The following is a 24,541-nucleotide window of genomic DNA, read 5'->3' as shown; positions in this document are numbered from 1 at the left end:
TCCCTCTATCTCTATTCCCTGTTTCATTTTCTTTCGTTCAGAAACAGTGATTGTATTTTCTTCAAGCCTTGTTTGTAGTGACTCTTAGGCAGTCTGTGACACTCAGTCTGCTAGGTTTTGGGTATTGAGGTTTTGAAAGTTGTAACAGACATAGTCTTGAGTAATAAAAATTGTTGACTTCCGCTTATTTATTTAATTTCGTTGTTTTCATGTTATCGCTGGTAATTGAAAAAAAAATTGTTAATGAAAAAGGTAGTTAAGGGTTGGCTTGCCTAGCTCTCATTAGTAGGCGCCATCACGACTCCCGAGGGTGGAAAATCCGGATCGTGACATTAATCATATTTGTATGATTCCTAAAAATATACTCATTAATATAAAGTATACGTATAACGTATCTGGTGGTGCTTAAATCTCTTAATCACAAAGTACATGGTGTAATCCACTAGACAAGGATAACTATAAAAAAAAAAGAAATTAATACTATTTAAATTTCTTTAAAAAATCACTTATTTTGGACAAAACTAATTTAAAAAGGGTAGAAATTTACTTTAAAAGGGAATGGAGTGAGCATTAATCACAATTATTGTCTGTTTTTCATACTATTTAAATTTCTATAGAAAAAAAGAAATTAATACTATTTAAATTTCTTTAAAAAATCACATATTTTGGACAAAACTAATTTAGAAAGGCTAGAAATTTACTTTAAAAGGGAATGGAGTGGCTAAAATACTTCTTTTTCTTACATAATTTGTCTGTTTGTTAAGTTGGTTAAATATGATCAATATTCATTATTGCCAAGCGCTTGAAATTTTTTAAATTTAATTTGATAACTCAATCACATAGTTTAATCATATTTGTATGATTCTTAAAAATATACTCATTAATATAAAGTATACGTATAACGTACCCGGTGGTACTTAAATCTCGTAATCACAAAGTACATGGTGTAATCCACTAGACAAGGATAACTATAGAAAAAAAGAAATTAATACTATTTAAATTTCTTTAAAAAATCACTTATTTTGGACAAAACTAATTTAGAAAGGCTAGAAATTTACTTTAAAAGGGAATGGAGTGAGCATTAATCACAAAGTACAAGAGATACTCTATTGGACAAGGATACTTTTAAGAAAAAGGATGAAAAATAATAGGAAAAAGAAACTAAAACTTTCTTGACTTCCTATAAACTCACTTATATATGTTGGACCAAACTAAAAATGCAAAAAAAATCACTTAAAAGGGAATGGATGGAGAACTTTTTTAGCTACCAATTGAATGAAAAAAAACTACTATGTTTCATGAATTTAATCAACTAAGAATAATGATGATGTTTAAATCTATTAATCACAAAGTACATAATGTAATCTACTAATACACCATACGTATGTAAAATTACGTTTTAATTTTATTAAAATGACAATTTTACAAATGAAATTTTAATATAATACAAAATTATGACAAATAAGAAGTTACTTATAGAAGAATCTACTTAAATAGAAATATATTACAATTCTTGATTTTTTCATTAAAAAAGGCAGATTCTCTAAATATTGTGTGGTTTAATTTTTCTCCTATAAATATGCTACTCCCACTTAAATTATGAGAAATTCTAATTGAAGTGCAATTAAGGTGTGAGGAGAGCACATACAAAATAATTATTTAAAAAAAAAAAAAAAAAGAGGAGGAGGATTATAGAAAAATGAACCACGCAGCATGGAGAGTGATTTTCCTTATTTTCTTCTATATCCTCCACACATCAGCAGATGATATAGATGTTGTTTGTAAAACAACAGAAGATTATGATCTTTGTGCCCAATCTCTCAGATCAGATCCTAGTAGCTATACGGCAGACGCCAAAGGTATGGCACTTATCATGATTCAACTGGCATTATACAAAGCCACCCACAATATTGTTTTTATCAAGCAACAAATGATTATGCAACCACAAGATCCAACTTCTCAACAATGCCTTCAAGTTTGCTATCAAGAATATAAATTTATTATAAATTATTTTATCCTAGATTGCATTCAAGATATGAGCTTGAACAGATATCATGATGCATCATTTGCCATTGCACTGTCTGGCTTAAATGTTTCAACTTGTACAGATGCTTGTGTGAACTGCCCCTCATCATACAATTTAACAGGTAGGAGTAAGGAATATGCATATTTTGTTCAAGTAGTGGCGGATGTAATAGATTTTTTGTATTGAAAGGATTATGTTTCTACTATTTTAAATGTCATAAAAAATTCTATATTGATATGTGTGCTTGTAATTAATAAAATCTGTTTTAAGAGCATTTTGGTCCTTTCAGAAATTCTATCTTGTAGCAGTCCGGTGTACTAAGCTCCCGCTATCTCGGACCTCGCTACCTTGTAATTGTCTTATAATGAAGCAATCCTATTGGATGCAAACACATTTTAATTGTTTTCATATTAGTATAGTGAAACAAAATATCTTAGTTCTTGAGTAATAATTTTTAGAAAAATGTAAAATCTGAATTGTCTGATTATAAACAAAATTGTCACAAAATAACTACAAAAAGCATTAAAAGAAAACTACAAGTAGCATTCGCTTCTACAATAGTGTTTAACCAAAAATAAGGACTTTGGTCCAAGTTTATATTAGAAGAACTAGGGTTACTGATAATCAAATTGAAATAGGAATAATTGAGAAATAATAATTGAATGCAAAGTAAATCAATATATTCCAATAGTATTTCGTGTCCTTATAAATAATCAGTCTTCTCCTTTTATAGCTATTTTTAGGTAATACGTTTTGTCTCTACCATAATTGAGCCATTATTGTCAATTAGTGGCATTTAATGACATTTAATGTAACGTTACAATCAACAATCATATTTGATTCAATACAGATTCCTTAACGTTTTCCGTATTTAATGCTCAATAGTACGTATCTATACCTTATTTACTATCAGATTCATTCCCTTCCATCATAAAGAGGTTCGAGCGCCTATCTTCCTTGCTTTTTCTCTGAACATCTGCCTGTGCCTATTGAAGCTCGTGCCTCTTTGATTATTCTGCATCACCTATCCTTCTTTGACTGGTCCACGTGTCATGACGTGTCATCTTATAATGAATTCCATATATAAGCTTAATTTTTCCCAATACAGATAGTCCCCCCACTTGCCATTTATTCATCAATAGAATATTTGGGAAGTGGACCTCATTAAAGCGGGAATATTTGCCGCCATTAATTCTTCCCTGGAACTGATGCTTCATCTAGTCTCTTCCATTTAATGTCCATGACATGTGGCATCTCCTAGTTGGCTCTGCAACCCTTCAACGCCTTTTAAGGCTTTTTTACGGCTTCATCAATTATGAATCGACAGTTCTCATTATGATGTTTCCATCATTGCACATTTTCCTTTGACGGTTGCTTCTGACTATAAATATAACTTTTTACCTTTGTCTTTTTCACAAAAGTTTAGAGTATTCAATTCTAATTTTCTTCTTCCTCGTACTACTATGTCTTCTTCAAATCCTAACCCTCGGAGAGTCCCCATTGTTGACAACCTTTCTCTTGCTCCTATTAGAAGTAGAAGAGGAGGAAGGCTTCGTAGTTTAGGGTCTTCTTCATCACGAGGCTCCTCTATTCTTTCATCGAGTTCTACTCCACCTCCCAAAACTAGGGGTTCACTTTCTCAAAGATCTTCATCTAGGACTAAAGAACCCACCGAATCTCTTCGTGAACCTTTAGTGGATGAAATTATTCCTGCGGAACTATCCTTCTACAATGATAGAGAATCCATCAGAAACCAACTGTCTTCATTAGATCGTGCTGACATCTACCCGACTCAAATTGTTGAAGGTTTGATTTCTACAGTACGTAGAGATTTCCATTGGAGCCATGACTTCCCCATTATAATCCCCAATGCGAACCAAAGAATCACCTCTTATTTAACTGGGTTTTCTTTTGTTTATACATATCCTTTCACGTTGGGTTTCAAACCTGCTATTGACCCTATTATTCTCGAGTTCTGTCGCTTTTTCGACGTTTGTTTAGGACAAATCGACCCTATTATGTGGAGGGCTATTGCTTGTTTGAGGCATTTGGCCAACACGACAGGTATACCTTTTACATTTTTTCATTTAATCCATCTCTATTCTCCCAAACTTTTTCGCCAAGGAATCTTTACTCTAGTGGGAAGGAGCAAAAGAGTTCTAGTCAGTCCTGAAGATAATAGAGACTGTGGCTGGTACGCCAGGTTTGTTGCTGCCCCCACTGTTGATTTAGTGGGTGATGGAAATGTTCCCTTTCCCGAGAAGTGGAATTTTGCACGTGAGTTTTCTTTTTAATAACTTTCTCGTACCTTTTTCTCAATTTTGATGATCATCATTTAATTTCCTTTTTCTTTTTCAGCAACCATGGAAGCTGTTGATGAAATTCCCAACTTCCGTGGTTGGGTAAGAAAGCTATTAAGTGTTGCTCCAATGGACGATAGGTCTTGGAAAAACCTCTCTCATCGATTTGATTGGAAAGTGAAAACTCACGGTAAGAGTTTTTTTTAATTTTACTTATTGCTTCCACCAGAAATTATTTTGATCCTTCTTTTGTCAGGATTTTCCATTCGAGGCATAAGTGCTGAAACCGTCGCAACTTCCAGAATTTCTTTGGATAGGGCCCAAGAGATAATTTTGGGTTTCTCATTGAAAAGGAAAGCTACTGTTGAACAAGACTCTGAATAGGAAGAAGAACAAGATGGGGGTTCTTTGATAAAAAGGCCACAAGCTAGAAGACGAATTATTTCAGGTGATGAAGCATCTCCGCCTCATTCTATTCCTCCCACCGAGCCTGTTGAAGCCTCTTTGGTGATTTCTGATGATGATACTCCCGCTGCTTTTCATGATTCTGCTGAACAGCTTTTTGCCCGCGGGTTTGGTAGTGAAAGTTTAGGACCAGTTTCTGATGAAGCACCCCTTGCTTATTTTTCTATAACCACTCTTGTGATACCTTCTTTGCCAGTCGTGACTGTTGCTGTTGTTGCTCCTTCCCAGACTGTTTTGACTCCTTCTACAGTTCCTTCTACAACTGTTCAACAAACTGAGGTTGGTCCCTCAAGTGGAAGTGGTGCCATGAAACAGGTTATCATCGAGGTCCCTGCCGATGATAATCTTTTGAGAAAGTCAGGTGGGACTGACGTGTGGTTGAAACCCCTAATTGGTCCAATCGAAAAAGGCAAGATTGAGAGCCACAACTCTTTAACTTGGATGAACGACATAATACAATCATCATTAAAGGTATTCCTTTTTAATGATTTGCTACTCCTTTTTTATTAAGGTTCTTTACCTTTTCCTTTTTTTAGATCAACCTCGTTGGTACAGAATTGATGAAGAGGGTTTTACACACGGAGCAATTAATGCATGAGTATCAAGTTGAAGTAGATAACTGGAGAGAACAATATGAAAGCCTTCAAATTGATATGGAAGCGTTAGAAGAGAACAAGTGCACCTTAGAGCATCAGCTGAGGGCTTTAACTTCGAAATTGGCGGATGAAAAAGCTTCCTCAAATCAAGCCGGTAAAGACAAGAATCTTCTCGAAACTTCTTTTTCTGAGCAACTCTCCAAGGCTAGTGAAGAAATCAGAGAGTTGAAGGCTATCTTATGTGAGAAAGAAGCATATTCCGGTGAACTTGTGCAAACTCTGACCTAGACTCAAGAAGACCTCCGAGAATCTTCTGATAAGGTCCGTTCCTTAGAAAGTTCACATGCTTCTCTTCAAGCTTCTTATGATTCTGCCTTGGTTGAGAATGAGAAGCTTAAAAGTGAGATTACTGAGTGGGAGAAAGATTACGATATTCTTGAGGACAAAACTGCAATTGAAGTGAGTTGGGCGTTTTTAAATACTCGCCATGATACCCTTGTGGAAGTTAGCCAAGAGAATTTTAACTTGGAAGCTGAGTTGGTTAAAATAAGAGAAACCATTGAAAAGACTCAACAGAGCCAAGACTTTCCCTCTCCCATGGCTGAAACTTCTGAAAATATCGAAGATGATATGGGTTCGGTGAGTGCTCTAATTCCTTCAAGTGAAATTGAGCCTGCTGCTGCTGATATCCCTGCTTCGGTTCCTTCTTCAACTCCTTAGTGACAAGTCTATGATATGTGACTCCTTTTTTTTTTCTTTTTGGTGGAATGTGGTTATAACCCTTGGTCCTTTTTGAGGGTTTGTATAAAACATCAAGTCCCCAGACCTTTTTCGGGGCGTTTTGTACTAAGTTCATACTTAGTCTAAACTTTTCAATGTTAAGAAGTTTTCGTAGCTATTTTTGAACTTCTGTCTTACCTTTATATTTAAAAACTTATTCAATAATTTGCACTTTTATTTTGTAAAATGCTTTTTTAACTCCATGAATGTTTAAATAAATCATGAATTTTATAAAAGAGGGACCTTTTATATTCGACACTTAATGAAGAAGACGTCTCAACTTCATAATGGTGTTAATATACGACAAAAGAAATAGGAATACACATGTTTTTTGAAATAAATTTGACAAGTTTTTATTTGAACTTTGTCAAGTTTTAAATAACACCTTACATGTATTTAAATAACTTCTATAACATTTTCGTAACTGTTTTCCTTACAACAGATTTCGAAAAAGAAAATAAAACACCAGATTTTTATTTATAACCCATTTCAGTACATTGCCTTTAACCTAACTATGATAAGGTTTTTCACTGGCTTCTTTAGCTCGTAACTTTGCTCTGCACTTGACTCATTCAATGAGTAAAATTTCCAGGCTTGAACTTTGCCTTCTTCATACATATGTCTATGTATATTATATAGTCCCCCAAGTGTTTGAGCTTTGAAGTATGAAGTCTCGAGCACTTGATTACTCCTCTTATTTGGTCCTTTTCTTGTAAAGGAATAAAACATACGGGACTCGGAGATACGATTATAGATGAAGACTGCTTAACCCATCTCAATTTCTATCAGAATAGTTGTAACCCTAGACCGGAAATTTTAATCTATTCCACGTGTCTTGCAGGTCGTGATTCATCATTTAGTACGGGCTAGCTTTTTGCCTATCATCTAAAATCGTTAGTAAAATTTTAACAATTCAAAAATAAAATTTTAAAATGAGGATACCTGACCGTGGGTACTCCTTAAAAATAGTATCTCTTCAGGTGAACAACATTCCAATGTGAAGGTAATATCTTGCCATCCATTGTTTCCAGCTCGTATGCTCCTTTTCCTACGATACCATGAATCTTGTAAAGTCCTTCCCAGGTTGGACTTAATTTTCCCGCATTAGCCGACTTCGTGGATTGAAAAACTTTCTTGAGTACGAAGTCCCCAATCTTGAAGTATCTTAGACGCGCTTTTCGATTGTAGTATCGTTCCATGACTTGTTTTTGTGCTACCATTCTTATTAGTGCAGCTTCCCTTTTTCCTTCAAGTAAATCAAGGTTTATGCGTATTTCTTCTTCATTGGATTCTTCTGACGCTTGCGTGTACCTCGGGCTTGGCTCCCCTATCTCAACTGGAATTAAGGCTTCAGCTCTGTATACCAATGAGAATGGTGTTTCACTCATACTTGTTTTTGCTGTCGTACGGTTCGCCCATAAAACACAAAGTAACAATTCTGACTAATTGCCTTTAGATTCTTCCAATCGTTTCTTCAAATTATTGACAATGACTTTATTTGTTGATTCAGCTTGTCCATTACCCACCGGATGGTAAGGTGTGGATGTAATCCTTTTGATCTGCCAAGTTTGAAAAAATTATGTGATTTGTGCGCCTATAAATTGCGGGCCATTATCACACACGATTTCCTTTGGTACACCGAATCGACATATGATATTTCACCAAATGAAGTCTCTGAATTCTTTTTCTCGCACCTGTTTAAATGCTCCTGCTTCTACCCATTTATTAAAGTAGCCAGTGAGTATAAGCAAGAATTTTACCTTTCCTTTTGCTTGTGGTAGTGGACCCACAATATCCATCCCCCATTTCATAAAAGGCCATGGTGCAATGACCGGATGTAGCAACTCCACAGGTCTATGCATGTTATTACCGTATCTTTGGCATTTATCACATATAGCTTCCGCTTCTTCCTCCATTTTAGGCCAATAATATCCTACTCTAATCATGGTTCTTACCAGTGATCTTCCTCCCGTGTGATTTCCACAATACCCCTCGTGTATTTCTCTCATTACATATTCCATTTGAGAAGGCCCGAGCCATCTTGCTAAGGAACCACTGAACATTTTTCGATAACGATTGTCTTGCTTTAAACAATACCGAGCATCCTTTTTACGAAGCGCGTGAGCCTTTTTCTTGTCTTCAAGGACGGTTCCATACTGCAAAAAAGCAACAATCGTGTTCCTCCAATCCCAGGTTAAGTTATTGAAATTTACCTCATTTTTGTCTGGATCGAGTATTGAATGAAACAAATGAATTGCAGAAGCATTTTCGTTGCTCGTCACATCTGCCGCAGATGCGAGATTAGCTAGGGCATCTGCTTCGACATTTTCATCTCTTAGTATATGCGTAACTTTCCAGGTTTGGAATTGCCTAATCAAATCTCGTACCTTCTCTAAGTACTGCTGCATTTGTGCTTCCCTGGTTGTATAAGTCCCTAGCATTTGATTAACTACGAGCTGCGAATCGCTTTTGATTACAATCTGATCAATGCCAAGTTCACGTGCCAGTTCTAAACCTGCAATCATAGCTTCATACTATGCCTCATTGTTAGTTATAGAATGTCATTTGATGGCTTGTCGAATGGTTTCACCCATAGGTGGTACCAAAACAATTCCTAAACCTGCCCCCTTCACATTAGATGAGCCATCAGTAAACAAGATCTAAGTTCCCGAATTAGATCCATTAAACACTTGTAGTTCCTTTTCAGCTTCTAGTTGTATATTGTGGCTAACATTAGCCAAAATATTAGCTAACACCTGAGATTTTATTGCGGTTCTAGGTTGGTATGTGATATCGTATTCACTCAATTCTACGACCCACTTGGCTAACCTACCTGATAACTCGTGTTTATGTAATATATTACGCAATGGATAAGCAGTTACTACGAAAATAGGGTGGCATTGAAAATAAGGCCTTAGTTTTCTAGATGCCATGATTAGTGCAAGTGCGAGTTTTTCTAATTGAGGATACCGCGTCTCCGCATCTAATAATGATTTGCTAGCATAATAAATTGGAGATTGTTTACCTTGGTCTTCACGAACTAAAATAGCACTCACGGCTACTTCTAAAATAGCCAGATAGATGAGCAATCTTTCCACATCCTTTGGTTTTGCGAGCAACGGTGGATTTGACAGGTATGTCTTCAGGTTTCTAAGTGATTGTTGACATTCTTCGGACCATTCGAACTGGTATTGATTTTTAAGAGCCAAAAAGAATTTAAAATATTTTTCTGATGACTTGGAAATAAATCTTCCCAAGGCTGCAATTATTCCCGTTAGTATCTGCACCTATTTCTTATTTGTAAGCATGTCAGGAATTTCTTCAATGGCTTTAATCTGCGCGGGATTTACTTCAATACCACGGTTAGAAACAAGAAAACCCAAAAACTTACCTGATGAAATGTCGAATGTACATTTCTCGGGATTTAGCTTCATATTGAATTTTCGTAAGATCTTAAATGTATCAGTCAAATGCGATATATGATCTCCTGATTGCTGAGATTTGACAAGCATATAATCTATGTAGACTTCCATATTTTTTCCTAAATGTTGTTGGAACATTTTGGTCACCAATCTTTGATATGCAGCACCAACATTTTTGAGACGAAAGAGCATTACTTTATACCAGTAAGGCCCCCTATCTGTTATAAATGAAGTTTTTTCTTCATCTAGGGGATCTATTTTGATCTGATTGTACCCTGAATACGCATCTAAATAACTTAACAATTCATGTCCTGCAGTAGCATCAATCAGTTGATCTATATGTGGTAATAGAAAAAAATCTTTAGGACATGCTTTGTTAAGGTTGGTGTAAACACAAACTCGCCATTTGCCATTCTTTTTCGGTACTACTATAGTGTTGGCTAATCAATTAAATACTTTACCTCGCGGATAGACCCAATTTTTAATAGTTTTTGAACCTCATCTTGAATTACCTGATTTTTTAAAGTCCCCTGCTTTCTCTTCTTTTGTATGATAGGTGGATACGAGAGGTCTTCATTTAACTTGTGAGTCATTACTTTCGGGGGTATTCCTGTCATATCAGAATTGGACCAAACAAAACAATCTACGTTAGTTTTTAAAAATTCAATCAATTTACCTTTCATGTGGTGGCTTAAGTTGGCCCCGATATAGACTTTCCTTTCAAGCCATTGCGCAAATAACTCTACAGCCTCCAGTTCTTTAATCGTCGTTTTGATATTTTCATTTTTTCTGGTTCTTGAATGGAATCGAGCCTTAAGTCCACATTTGTTCGCCCTTGTTTAGTTGAGGCTTGTGTCGTGATATCCCAAACTAGATTCTGTAATTGCCATTTTTCTTCATTTTTCATACTTGAATCTGCTAGAGAGTTGATGCTCCTGGATGTTTGTTGATCATGTAAGGTAGATGGAACGACATCCATCTCATGGATCCATGGTCTTTTGAGAATCATATTGTGAGCCATTTCCATTTCTATCACCTGAAATTTTGTAATTTTGACAACCCCTTCTGCGAATGTGGTAAGTGTTACCTCCCCTTTTGTCACAACGCTTGAATTGTCAAATCCAGACAAGGCATTTACCTTTGGTACTAGCTTATCTTCAGCTTGCATCTTGTTTAGTACTCTTAGCAAAATAATGTTCATAGAACTACCTGGATCAATCAAAACTCGTTTCACATTAGTATCATGTACAAGTAGAGATATTACCAGTGCATCGTTATATGGAGTTAACACGCCATCCGTATCTGCATCATCAAATGTTATACTTTCTTCCTCCAAAATATGTCGGACCCGCTTCCCGTGGGTAATTGTAACTTTAGAAATTTTATTGGCCGCTGTATATGTCATGTTATTGATTTCTTCGCCCCCGCTTATAACATTAACGGTCTTTTTGGGAGAAGGAGGTTTAGGGGGCTACTGCCTGTTTTTCATGTATGCTAGCTTACCTTTTTCACTAAATAATTAGGTGAGATACCCTTGTTTTAATAGATGGTCGACTTCCCCTTGTAGCAATCTACAATCTGCTGTTTGTCGCGCCCCCTTTTTATCGCGAAATTGGATTTATGACATTTGGGAGTACAACTCGTTCCCTTTTGGAAATTGGGTTTTTTGATTTGAAGAGTCGCCACCTAATGATTAAGTGCATTAGGGCACTAGGAAGAATTTGTTTAGAAAAACCAGAGTTTGGGTAAGGGCTAGAAATTATTTCGAGGGGAAGGTGTTAGGCACCCCTCAAGATCTACTAGTGTGGTTCCCGGCCATGCTACAATTGTGACTTAAGTACAAACAATAAATAAGCAAAATAAGGGTTTCAAATATGAGGGGTTGTCACATTGTGATTGCAAATAAGTTAAAGTTTGAAGAAACAAAGAAGCTGAAATTTGAGAAAAAAAGGAGCTTTGAAATTTTGAAAGTAATAAAATAAACAAGTAAAGGGAAGGGGGTCCTAAGTTTATAAATAATATGGATCACATCAATGCAATACCCGGTAATCACTCCTCAGAAGAGGGGTTACACGTGGTATTAGCGCACCGGTCATCATATCCATATCTACCCTTTCCCACCCCGTTGAGGTATTTAAACGCGGAATGGTTTCGTTACTTATTGCATGCTAGTACCCGCCCCAATCCTATCAGTCCCGGAGGCATTTGGGACTACTAGTCCTAAAGGGAAGGGAAATGTGGGTTTTGTGTGGTTTAAAAGGATAAAATTCTAAAGCGACAAACAAAAACACATAAGGCAGATTATGGGAAACACATAACAATTTAAAAGATTCAGATGGGCCTCCTCACTTAAAGACAGATTGTTTAGCATGTCTTGCAGATACTGGTTATGGTCTGAATTAAACTTAAATGTTAAGGAGGCAGACTGGTCTATTACACATTTCAGATAAGAAACCGGAATCAGACTTGCCTGCTGGTTGGAATTAATAGTCTGATTCAATTAGCTAATTTTACCTTATAGCTTGCCTAAGTGAAACCTACAGGCATGACATCTAATAATATAGAAGTGTACTGATTTTTACAAGAAGAAGGCCTGTTGATTATAGAAAACATAAGTTCTACAGATATTGAGTAACGTTACTACTGATTTTAGACTTGTAAACGATTCAGATCAGTTGGTTACTCCTATAGACATGCTTTCTAAGCGTTATTGAGTTTAACCTTTACGAAAATGCAGAAATCCTATAGGCATGGTGTTTAAAATGCTGATTTTTATTTTTTAAGCCTATAAATGTGTTTGCCTAGTGATAGATGCATATGAAGAATTCAGGAAACTCTATAGATATGTTCTCTATGTGATAGGTAGAGACGCAGAAACCTATAGACATGGTCTCTATGTATGAAATGCAGAAGCTATAGACATGGTATCTATGTATGAAATGCAGAGGCTATAGACATGGTATCTACGTATGAAATGCAGAACCTATAGACAAGATTTCTATATGAAATGCAGACCCCTGTAGGCATGGTTTCTATATGAAAAACGCAGAAAGGCAGAACTTGTAAACATGATTTCTATATGAAAAATGCAGAAGTGAAAACAGGACATGATTGCAGCAGTAAATACCTATGAACATGATATCTTCCCTTATGCATACATGAGTGACCCTCCCCTTTTCACTAAAACCCCATAAGTTATTACAAATTATTACAGCCCAGAATGAATAAAGAAAGTAAAATAAAATTACATCAGAAAGCTAAAAATCTCAACCAAGGAGAGCCTGATTCATACTTCTGTCTGAAGCATGAAGTAAACCAACTCCAAAGATCAAATTCCAAAGCCTTTCTCCTATTTGGGATGTGTTAGAGTTCCCTAAGAGTCTCAAGTAGACTCCGGGCAATGCTTACACCCAAATATATTGCAGAATTGGATTATAGTGCAGTGTGGAAGGGCCAACCCTCAAATGTCCAAGTTCAGAGGGAGATCAAGGTCCCAAAGCAAGGCTCATAGGAGGGGGCAGAACTTAGAATCTAAGAGAGAGTGCAAGTGCATAGAGGGGATTTTAGGGAAAGCCAAGACAGGCAGGTGATCATACCCAGCAATTGGAAGTGTTGGCACACCCCAACCAGCTTGTTAGCCACATTGTTTGGGAATTAGGATCCATTAAAGGATCAAGTCCAGACATGAGCAACAATTTGGATGTTTCCATGCTTTGAACTTTAACTCAAACATATAGAATGGAATAAGGGTATGGGGAATTCACACAGCAACATATGCAAAGAGACAACATATTCAATACATAACATAAACAGTAAAGTAGACAAAATTGTTGAAACTGTAAAGCAAACACATAGGGATGAAGCTGAAAGTTAAATTAGAACATACCAGTTTTAGGGAAATAAGAAGAGAAGAGCAGTAGTAAAGCCAAATTGCAAACACACAGCTAGAAGATTTCATAAAAGAGTAGAGTATTGAATTGGGAATGTAAGAGTATTGAATTGAAAGTGTTCAATAAGTGTTGTCAGAGTATTGAACTCAAGGTCTTAAAGAGTATTGAATTATAAATGTGTAAAAGAGCAGAAGGTTCGTGCCCTTTATAGTGCAGAAAGCATGTAAGAAAAGGTAAGAAAATACTTTCGAAATCACATAAGGTCTCCTTTCAATTAAGGGATTCTAATTTCAAACAGGCAAGATAATTAATAAAGAGTTTGATCAAAATCATTTCCAAAGTAGCACAAGAAGGGTAAATACATAGAAGTAATTTAAGGCAAAAGTCCAGTGGTACATGGTTTGGGAAAATAAGGAAAGGCGATCACTCAACAGCCATTAAAATCAAAATTGTAGGCTTTGTTCGAATGTACCAAGTCAGGAAAAATGAGGAAAGGGTTTTACTTAAGGAAAATCAGTAACAATCAACCAAACCTTATTAAGAGATATTCCGAGTCAATCACAAGTTGACAAAACCTTTTGAAGGAAAAATTCCTCATATATAAAGCATACAGACATATCGAACAAGAAAGAACTATCATGCGAAAAAGCCTAGTATAGAAGAGTTCCGGGTCATAACAAAGAGGCTCAAATCCAATACATAGACTCATAATGAGTTTGAGAGTGTCCAGGGTCCCAAATAGAACCCTACTCCAAAACACATGATCAAACTCGCCAAGACCCCCCCAAATCCCAGGGTTTTCAACTCGAGTCAGATACAGAGAAGAGAATACAAATAATTGAATCAGGCTCAGAGGTCTCTTTCAGGGATTCATGTGAAAACAAACAGATAAAATAGCAGGTTCAAGGCAAATAGAATGAAGAACTGATTTGAAGCATAAAGAACACGTTTTAGGAAAGCTTGGAACTTAAACAAGTTTCAGAAGAGAAACGAGATAGTATAGCACTTAAGAGAACAGTAGAGGAAACATGTTTAACAAAGAACTCAAACAAAATCCAGAAGAAGGCAACTAAAGACCTAAAAGCTTAGTAGAAAATACAGTAAAGGAACATAGTGGCAAACGAACACATAAGATAAACATGTGAAAGCATGATATAGAAACCAGTAGAAGAAAGAACGGAGCACAATAGAAGGACATGCAAAATAAGGCAAACATAAGAACACAGGAGAAGGACATGCGAGGTAGAAAAGAGAACATAAAAACATAGCATAGACAGATTCACACAAAGAGAAGAAGAAGAGGAGTCAGAAAACATTTTAAAACCTTTTTAGAGACCCTAAATCAAAGAGAAAGGCTTGGAAGAAGGTCCGATCTTGAGTCGGAGAGGTCAGAAATAGGCTTCTGATGCTTGAATATGCCGGAGCCAGGCCGGAGAGGCCATAGAACCTTGGATCTGCGGATATCTGAAAGGGAACCATCAAGGTTGGACCTCAAAACTTCGAACACCTAGGGTTTAATGGTGGATGAGGGTGAGTACAGGCCATCCATGGCCTGAGAAGCCATGGGTTCCGGTGAGATTGCAGTTGAAGGGGGGGTGAGAGAGGCTAGGGTTTCAGGAACCTTTGAGAGAATTTGAGAGAGGGAGAGTATTCAAAGGTGGCTGAGAGTTGAAATGAGGGGATTAGGGTAGGGTTAGTGAATTAAAAAAGGTAAGGGGTAATTGTGGCCGTTGATCTAAATGATCAACTGCCTGGATTGAAAGAAAGGGTCAGGCGGGTTAATTTGTTGGGTCGGGGTCAGGTTAGATTAGAATTGGATCTGTCCAATTGGGTTTCAAAATTGGGTCAATTAGGGGGGTCAATTTGGCTATGATTGAAATAAAAATGGGCCAGATTTTAAATAGCCAGTTTTTTCCTTTTTATTTTATAAAAAATAGTAATATGATTTTGAAAGTAAATTAAGAGTACTGGATTAGTTAATAATATATAAATATTGATTAAAATGTTGGAAACAATTTTATAATTAAAAATGCTATTAAATCTTAAAGTAGGCTAGAATTGCAATTATATGCAATTTAGCTTTGAAAATACCAAATAAATTTGTAAAAATATATTAAAATTACTTTAACTATATTTTGGTATAAATATGGGAAATAAAACAAATTATCTCCCAAAATGATAATTTTGGGAATAATTATTGGTTCTTATACTGCTAAAATGAGCAATAAATTAATTAAAAAAATCTTTAAAAATTAGAAAAAAATACTAAAACACTTGGGCATGATTATATATGCATACATATATTATTTTGAAAGTATTTTGTATATGAAAAATACATAGGAAAAAATTGGGTATCAACAACTGTCCTCTTTACCCTAGAAGGATGAAAGAGTTGTCGGGTAAAGATATGATGGCCAATTTTGATCGAACGAGATGGTTTGAAGAATTTGACTGTGCTCTGGTTTTACAGGAATCCCTAATCTTACAGGAATCATGCCATATGTAGTTCAAGATCCATCAGCGGAATATGCTAACGAAGGTTTTACAAGAACGGACGCGGTATTCAGGTCAGGAAGGATAGTTAAGGTCTAATCTGGGCTGCGGGAACTGGAGCGGGATCGCTCCTACTGAGACGACCGTTTCTAGTAGGTTTACCTGTAAATGATCAATACGAACATATATTGTGCATAATTTAAATGTGATGCAAGTTCCGTTGGACCATGAATGTTGTCTTTGGACGGTTAAGATGATGTCCTCGGACCATGACGTCCTGGGCCATGAAGCGTATAATAAAGGATTTGCAGGCCATGAAATGATGCTCTCGGGATATGAAGATGATGCCTCTAAGCTATGATGCCTTTGAATAATGATATGCAAAAGATAAAATGGGGTCCTCAGGCCATGGCATGGCGTTCTCGGGCTATGAAAATGGGGCCTCCGAACAATGATGCCTTCAGATAATTTGGCAATCTTTCAGCCCATGAGATGCATAAGGAGGCGATCTTTCAGCCAATGCAAAAAATGTAAATGTGGTGGTGGTATTTCAGCCGATGCAAGATGTAAATAGAAAGTGACGATATTTCAGCCATGCAGGTGGAGACAGGGCTTAGTCTCGAAAGGCAGAATGGTAGCCTTATGCGATGCAACGAAATGCAGATGGAGGTAGAGCTTAACCTCGGAAGGCAGAATGGTAGCCTTATGCAATGCGGAGAATGCAGATGGAGACAGAACTTAGTCTCGGAAGGTAGAATGGTAGCCTTATGCAATGCGGTGAAATGCAGATGGAGGTAGAGCTTAACCTCGAAAGGCAGAATGGTAGCCTCATGCAATGCAGACAAAATGCAGATGGAGGTAGAGCTTAACCTCGGAAGGCAGAATGGTAGCCTTATGCAATGCAAAGAATGTAGATGGAGACAGAGCTTAGTCTCGGAAGGTAGAATGGTAGCCTTATGCAATGCAAAAAATGCAGATGGAGACAGTGCTTTGTCTCGGAAGGCAGAATGGTAGCCTTATGCATTGCAAATAATGCAGATGGAGACAGAGCTTAGTCTTGGAAGGCAGAATGGTAGCCTTATGCAATGCAAAGAATGCAGATGGAGACAGTGCATAGTCTCAGAAGGCAGAATGGTAGCCTTATGCAAGAAATAAAAGGCAGGTGGCAGTAGAGTTTTCTTAGCTGATATCTGATTTCGATATTGTGGCTATTGGGGATATTGTGTGCGTATAGCAACTGTGAGTAGGTGACGGTTCTGAGAGTTGTATTCCTGATCAGTATGAGTGTATAGTATATTTGATGATTTTCCAACTCAGGTGCCTGCATCTAAAGAAAAATCGTGAGTTTTGTAAAGGGGAAAGGTTAGTTCGTATCCCCACTAACTTTGCTTGACCTGCTCGGCTCTGTTTCGGTGATACTGTGTGTATCATTGGGGTAGCATTGCTAAACAAAGTAATTTTGGTAAAAGACATGCATGATTTAGTAAAAGCATAATATAAGTGCATAATTAAGAATAATTTTCTTTAGATGAACCGACGACTGCGACGTGGTTCAAAACATTGCAACTTCGCTTGCTCCAGAATTTTGATGGTTTTGCTGCTGCTCCTGACGGCTGTTAATGATAATTGGCTGGAATTGACTTCGGAATTTTGAGGGTCCTCCTCAAAATTCTGCCCTAGTTTCCAATAGCGGGGAAAATGGAAATTTTATTGAATTGTGACCGAACCCATAGGGATGCCTACGTATCCCCTCTTAAACGGGAATCAGGTCAGGCGTAGTTCAAATTACATTATAGAAGAAAGCATAAAGGTTACATATAGTATCGCTTGACTGCGTCTGAACTGATCAGCTTTGGTCAAACTTCTCCGTCCATTTCTGCAAGTATGAGGGCTCTTCCTGTCAGAACCCGGTGAACCATGTACGAACCCTGCCTGTTGGGAGAGAATTTCCCTTTGGCATCCTCTTGATGCGGAAAAATTTTCTTTAACACCAGCTGCCCCGGTGTGAATTGTCTCGGCTTGACTCTTTTGTTGAAGGCTCTGGACATTCTGTTCTGATAGAGCTGACCGTGGCAAACTGCATTCATTCTTTTTCCGTCTATAAGAGCTAGTTGCTTGTAACGACTCTTCACCCATTCTGCGTCGTCGAGCTCTGCTTCCTGTTTGATCCTTAAGGAAGGAATTTCTACCTCAGCGGGTATGACTGCTTCTGTACCATATACCAACATATAGGGAGTTGCCCCAGTTGATGTGCGGACTGTGGTGCGGTATCCCAATAAAGCAAAGGAGAGCTTCTCGTGCCACTGCTTATGCTTCTCTATCATTTTCCTTAGTATCTTCTTGATATTCTTGTTGGTAGCTTCTACGGCTCCATTCGTCTAAGGTCTGTAAGTTGTAGAATTCTTGTGTTTGATCTTGAAGGTTTCACACATGGCCTTCATCAAGTCACTGTTGAAATTGGAACCATTATCAGTAATGATTGATTATGGGATCTCGAATCGACAAATGATGCGGTAACAGACACAACTTTCTTAGTCACTGCTTTGTATGATGTTGCTTCAACCCATTTGGTAAAATAATCAATTGCCACTAGAATGAACTTGTGCCCGTTTGATGCGGTGGGCTCGATAGGTCCGATGACATCCATTCCCCAAGCGGCTAACGACCACGGTGAGCTTGTTGCATTAAGCTCATTTGGGGGCACCTTTATCATGCCTACATGTATCCGACAACGATGGCACTTTCGGACATACTGGACGTAATCTGTTTCCATAGTCATCCAAAAATAACCAGCCCGAAGTATTTTCTTGGCTAAGACAAAACCGTTCATATGTGGTCCGCAGGTTCCAGCATGGATTTCCTCTAGTAGCCTGGCTGATCATGAATCTTCACCGGAATAGGATCAATGAAGTTCTTATCTGGATGTTGTATCATAGAGGACATGGTATCCAATGCATCGACATACTCATTCTAGACTCTGGGAACATGCTGGAATTTTGTCTTTGTGAATCTCTTTCTCAACTCCTGTATATGATATAGATAAGGGAGTATCTTGGAGTTCTTGGTTGCCCATTCTTCTCGGACCTGATGTATAAGCAAGTCTGAATCCCCGATTACTAGCAACTCTTGGATGTTCATGTCAATGGCCATCTTGAGTCCCAAGATGCAAGCTTCGTACTCGGCCATGTTGTTGGTGTACGAGAACCTGAGTTTGGCGGACACCGGATAATACTGACCGGTTTCTGATACTAGAACTGCTCCTATGCCAACTCCTTTGAAATTTGCTGCTCCATCGAAAAACATTCTCCAACCATCATAGGATTCTGCAATATCTTCTCCTATGAAGGATACCTCCTCGTCAGGAAAATACATCTTTAAGGATTCGTATTTTCCGTCCACTGGATTCTCGGCAAGATGATCTGCCAAATCCTGTCCCTTGATCGCTTTCTGAGTCACGTAGACAATGTCGAATTCACTCAGCAGGATTTGCCACTTGGCTAGCTTGCCAGTGGGCATGGGCTTCTGAAAGATGTACTTCAACGGATCCATCCTTGATATGAGATACGTAGTATAGGCACAGAAATAGTGCCTTAACTTCTGAGCTACCCAAGTCAGAGCACAACAGGTGCGTTCCAACAGAGAATATCGGGCGTCGTATGGGGTGAACTTCTTGCTGAGATAATTGATGGCCTGCTCCTTCCTTCCCATTTCATCATGTTGTCCCAGAACACAACCGAATGCTCCATCCAATCTTGCAACGTAGAGCAATAAAGGTTTGCCTGGCTCGGGCGGGACCAAGACTGGCAGTGTGGATAGGTACACCTTGATTCTGTCGAAGGCTTTTTGACAGTCATCAGTCTATTTGGCAGCGACGTCCTTCTTTAACATCTTAAAGATTGGCTCACAGATAACAGTAGATTGAGCTATGAACCGACTGATGTAGTTGAGTCTTTCCAAGAAACTCATTACGTCCTTCTTGTTCTTTGGCGGTGGCAACTCTTGAATGGCTTTGACCTTTGACGGATCCAGTTCTATTCCTCGACGACTCACAATGAACCCAAGTAGTTTTCCGGCAGGAACCCCGAATGCACATTTTGCGGGATTCAACTTCAAATTGTACTTTCTTAGTTTATTAAAGAACTTCCTCAAATCTTCCATGTGATCAATGGCTTTCTTGGACTTGATGATGACGTCATCTACATATACCTCGATCTCCTCGTGTATCATATCATGGAAAATGGTAGTCATGGCCCTCATGTAGGTGGCCCCAACATTCTTTAATCCAAACGGCATCATCTTGTAATAATACATACCCCACGACGTAATGAAGGCCATTTTCTCAGCATCTTCGTCATCCATCTAGATCTGATGATACCCAGCAAAACAATCAACAAACGACTGCAGCTCGTGCTTGGCGTAGTTGTCAATTAGAATGTGTATGTTTGGCAAGGGAAGTCATCTTTGGGACTGGCCCGGTTGAGGTCCTGGTAGTCGACACAGACTTTGACCTTCACGTCCTTCTTTGGTACTAGCACGATGTTGGCTAACCATGTTGGATACTCTACTATTCTGAGAACCTTAACTTTGACTTGCTTGGTGACTTCTTCTTTGATTTTCAAACTTATGTCAGGCTTGAACTTCCTGAGCTTCTACTTTACCGGTAGGCATGTCGGATCAGTTGGAAGCTTGTGCGCCATAATAGATGTACTCAAACCAGTCATGTCATCATACGACCAGGCGAATATGTCCTCATATTACTTCAGAAATCTGTGTATTCTTCCTTTTCTGTCGGTGGCAAATGAACGTTGATCCAAGTTGTTTTGACATTTTCTGCATCTCCCAGGTTAACAATCTCGGTCTCGTCCAAGTTGGACTTAGGTCTATTCTCAAAATCCTCAACCTCTTTAACAACCTCTTCTGGTATATCATCTTCCTATGAGTCCGTTTGTCACGTTGTCTCGTTACATGTCACAGTCATTGGTTCATCAAGATAAGTAATAGTAATACTATAAATAAAGTAAATGAGAGAAAGTAATAAGAGTAAGATTCATAAGAAAAATCGAAATGCTTTGAAAAATTCCATAATTGTTTTGAACATTGAAGATTTTATTGCAAAATTAAAAGGCAAAAGGAAAGTCAACTAGTAAAAAATGAAAAAATAGTGCATGATGCTTGTTCAGCCTTGCTACCCCGAGGCTTTCCGGGCTCTGGTGGTTCTGATGGACCAATTGTTGAGGCGCGCTCCTTGTCTCACGGCTTGTATGGAAGGGCCTCCTCCCCCTCCTCCTCGAAAATGACACAGCAATCCATGTCATCCTTTTCCAAAAACAAATCCCTTATCGCTGCCAGTGCTTCCTTTTCTTTTGACCCATATATAACATCAGCTAGCTGGAAAATCTGCTCCAAGTGAGGTATCGGGTGCTCTAGTGGATAATAAGACCCGCGCCATGGCGGCGACCATTCATTGAACTCTTTCCAGATGTACTCGTATCCCAGACCAAAGGTGGTACCATGTTTCTTCAGTTTGACAGGCTTAGCGATCCCTTGTAGGTTCTTGCCAAGTCCCTTGCCTGGCTCATATCCGCACCAGTTCAATATGATTTCGATTTTGTTGTCCCACCATTTATCTTTGTCAACGGCGTTGACTCGCTCTATGTGGTGATAGGTTTCTCTGCCTATCTTCCTTCTTCCTCCGATCGTTGGGATGGTCTGGCGACTGTATATGGGATTGCTACCGTCGCCGTGGATGATCACCTCTTGGTGATTCCACTCAAATTTCACTGCCTGATGTATTGTTGATGCTACAGCTCCAACGGCATGAATCCATGGTCATCCCAAGAGCAAGTTGAAAGATGCCGGCACGTCTATTACTTGAAAGTCGACATCAAACCAAGTAGGCTTTATCTGTAAACACAGGCCGATTTCCCCAATAGTGGACCTTTGGGAATTGTCGAAGGCTTTGATGTTAATGGCCCCGTCTTTGATCTCATGCAGCCTTTTCCCTAATGTTCTGAGTGTTACCAGCAGACAAATGTTGAGGCTGGACGCTCCATCGATCAGGACCCTGGTGATAAAATAATCCTCGCATTGCACGGTGATGTGCAATGCCTTGTTGTGGCTCAGCCCTTCTGGTGGTAACTCATTTTCATGAAAAGTGATTTTGTGACTATCCAATACCTGTCCCACCATATTTTCCATTTCTCCTCTGGTGACGTTGCTTGGTACATACGCCTCACTCAGCACCTTCAATAAGGCATTCGTATGTGCGTATAGCTTTGTAGTAGAGCTAAGATAGAGATCTGGGCTGGTGTTTTGTTCAATTGATCAATGACTGAATACTCTTTGGCCCGTATCTTCCTCCAGAGGTCGTTGGGACCAACTTCTGTGATGGCTGGCCGTCCAGATGCCTGCTTACTTGACTCAGCCAAGTGTTCTGGAGTATAAACCCTGTCGTCCCTTGTCATACCCTATGCCGCAACTACTTCTCCGAACTTGGTTTTCCCTTTCCTTCTTGCCTCGGCTGTGTAATCCCATGGTATGGCTTTTGTGTGGAACAGTGTTATGGCTGTCATTGCTACTAGAATGGGCACCCTTGATTTGGAAGGTAATACAACAACCTCAAATGGTACAGGTGCCTTTGGGGACCCAAACTCAACCTCAATTGGTGTTAGCGTCTTTGTAGGGGTGGTGTTTCAAACTCAAGTGGTATAGACATATTCACCTCGGCATCCCCAAAAGGCTGAATCTGGACCACAATCGGGTTAAGGGTGACTGTTGATTTCTTTGGCTCATCACCCTCTACGATTAATCCGATAGATCCTTTGGGGTCCCAATCATCCTCTGTCTCAATCATGTGAAAGCCTCCACCCTTGTGGTCTGGTGGAGGGTTGCTGCGGACGTTTGGAGCAGGCTCTTTTGCCATGATGATCTTTTTGTCAATCAAAACTTGGATCTTATCCTTCAGAGAGCGACACTCATCAATGGTATGCCCTTTCATGCCGGAATGGTATGCACAAGTTTTGTTTGGGTTGACCCATTGGGAGGGGTTTTCGGGGGTTATGTTAGGATAGGGGTGACATAACCAGCAGCTTTGAGCCTTTCATACAGCTGGTCAATTGGTTCGGCAATGGCAGTATACTGTTTGGGAGGTCCGCGGTCGAAATTTGGTCGGGGTCTATGAAAGTTTTGGCTAGGGGGAGGTGATTGATAGTGGGCTTGTTGGGTGTTGTAGGCTTGGTAGACGTGTGCGGGGTGGGAGTATCTGGGTGAAGTAGGTTGATATGTGGGTGGTGGAGGTGATTGGTAAGTAGGTGGTAGAGCTTGGTAAGAGGGCGAGGATGCTTGGTAATTTAGGGTATGTTGATATGTGAGTGAAGGTATTGGGTAGGTTCGGTATTTGATTGGGGATTTTGTTCTCTATGCAACCATCATGGCACTCACGTCTCTTTTCTTAAACATGCCACCAGACTATAGAGCCTTGTTGGTAGCCTGCAAAGCTTCAAGGTTTGTGACCATGCCACTTTTGATACCTTCCTCGATCCTCTCCCCTAGCTTGATGATGTCGGAAAATTTTTGGCTTTAAATAAGCATCAACCTTTTGTAGTACTGTGGGTCTTGAGCTCAGACAAAAAACCTGTTCATTTGTTCTTCTTCTAAGGCTGGTCTGACCTTAGCAGCCTCTTATCTCCAACGAATGGCATACTCGCGGAAAGTTTCTGTGGGTTTCTTATTTAAGTTCTGGATGTAGAACACATCTGGTGCATTCTCCGTGTTGAACCTGAACCTGTCCATGAAATCGGACGCCATACTTACCCAATTCGACCACTTCTTTGGGTCTTGGCTAATGTACCAAGAAAGAGCATCTCCTTTCAGACTTCTCATAAAAAGCTTCATGCGAATCTTTTCGTCCTTCCTTACTCCGACCAGTTTGTCGCAGTATGTCCTTAAATGGACTCTGAGATCCCATGTACCATCAAACATTTCGAACTTAGGAGGTTTGTACCCCTCGGGCAGTTTGACATTTGGTTGTATGCAGAGGTCTTCGTAGTTCAATCCCTCGATTCCCTTGCTTCCTTCAACACCCTGAACTCGGCTAGTCAACTTCTTCAGTTCTGCGGCCAGGTTCCTGATAAGGGAGTCTTTATCATTAGACACAGGTGTGCTTGAGACAGTTGGGAGGAGGGTGGCATGGTTTCCACATAGATGGGGGTGTTATAGTGAGTGTGGAGATGATCATTTGCGGAGTTCAGTGGTTCAGGGATGAGTAGCGGGGTGTTGTTGGAAGTATGGCAAGTGTTACAGTGGCGATGGGGAGCAGGATGGTTTTGTGGTTTCGGGAAGTTTTATGGAGGTGTGGGGTTTTGAGTGTTAGGAAAGTTGACATCTTGGGTGGTGAGGGAAAACGACAAGCTTGCCAAATTCCGGACTCGATCAAGTTCCTCCTGAAATTTCAGTAGTTTCTGCTCGAGTTGGGATGCACCTTCTTTGGAGACATGAGTACCCTGAGTGATTTCTACACGTTCAACCGAGTTTTCCTTTCTGATATTGCTCAAATCTTCCATTTTTTTCC

The sequence above is a fragment of the Nicotiana tabacum genome, chromosome 3, assembly GCF_000715075.1.
Source record: "Nicotiana tabacum cultivar K326 chromosome 3, ASM71507v2, whole genome shotgun sequence".
Taxonomy (NCBI): Eukaryota; Viridiplantae; Streptophyta; class Magnoliopsida; order Solanales; family Solanaceae; genus Nicotiana; species Nicotiana tabacum.
This window is presented reverse-complemented; position numbering follows the sequence as displayed.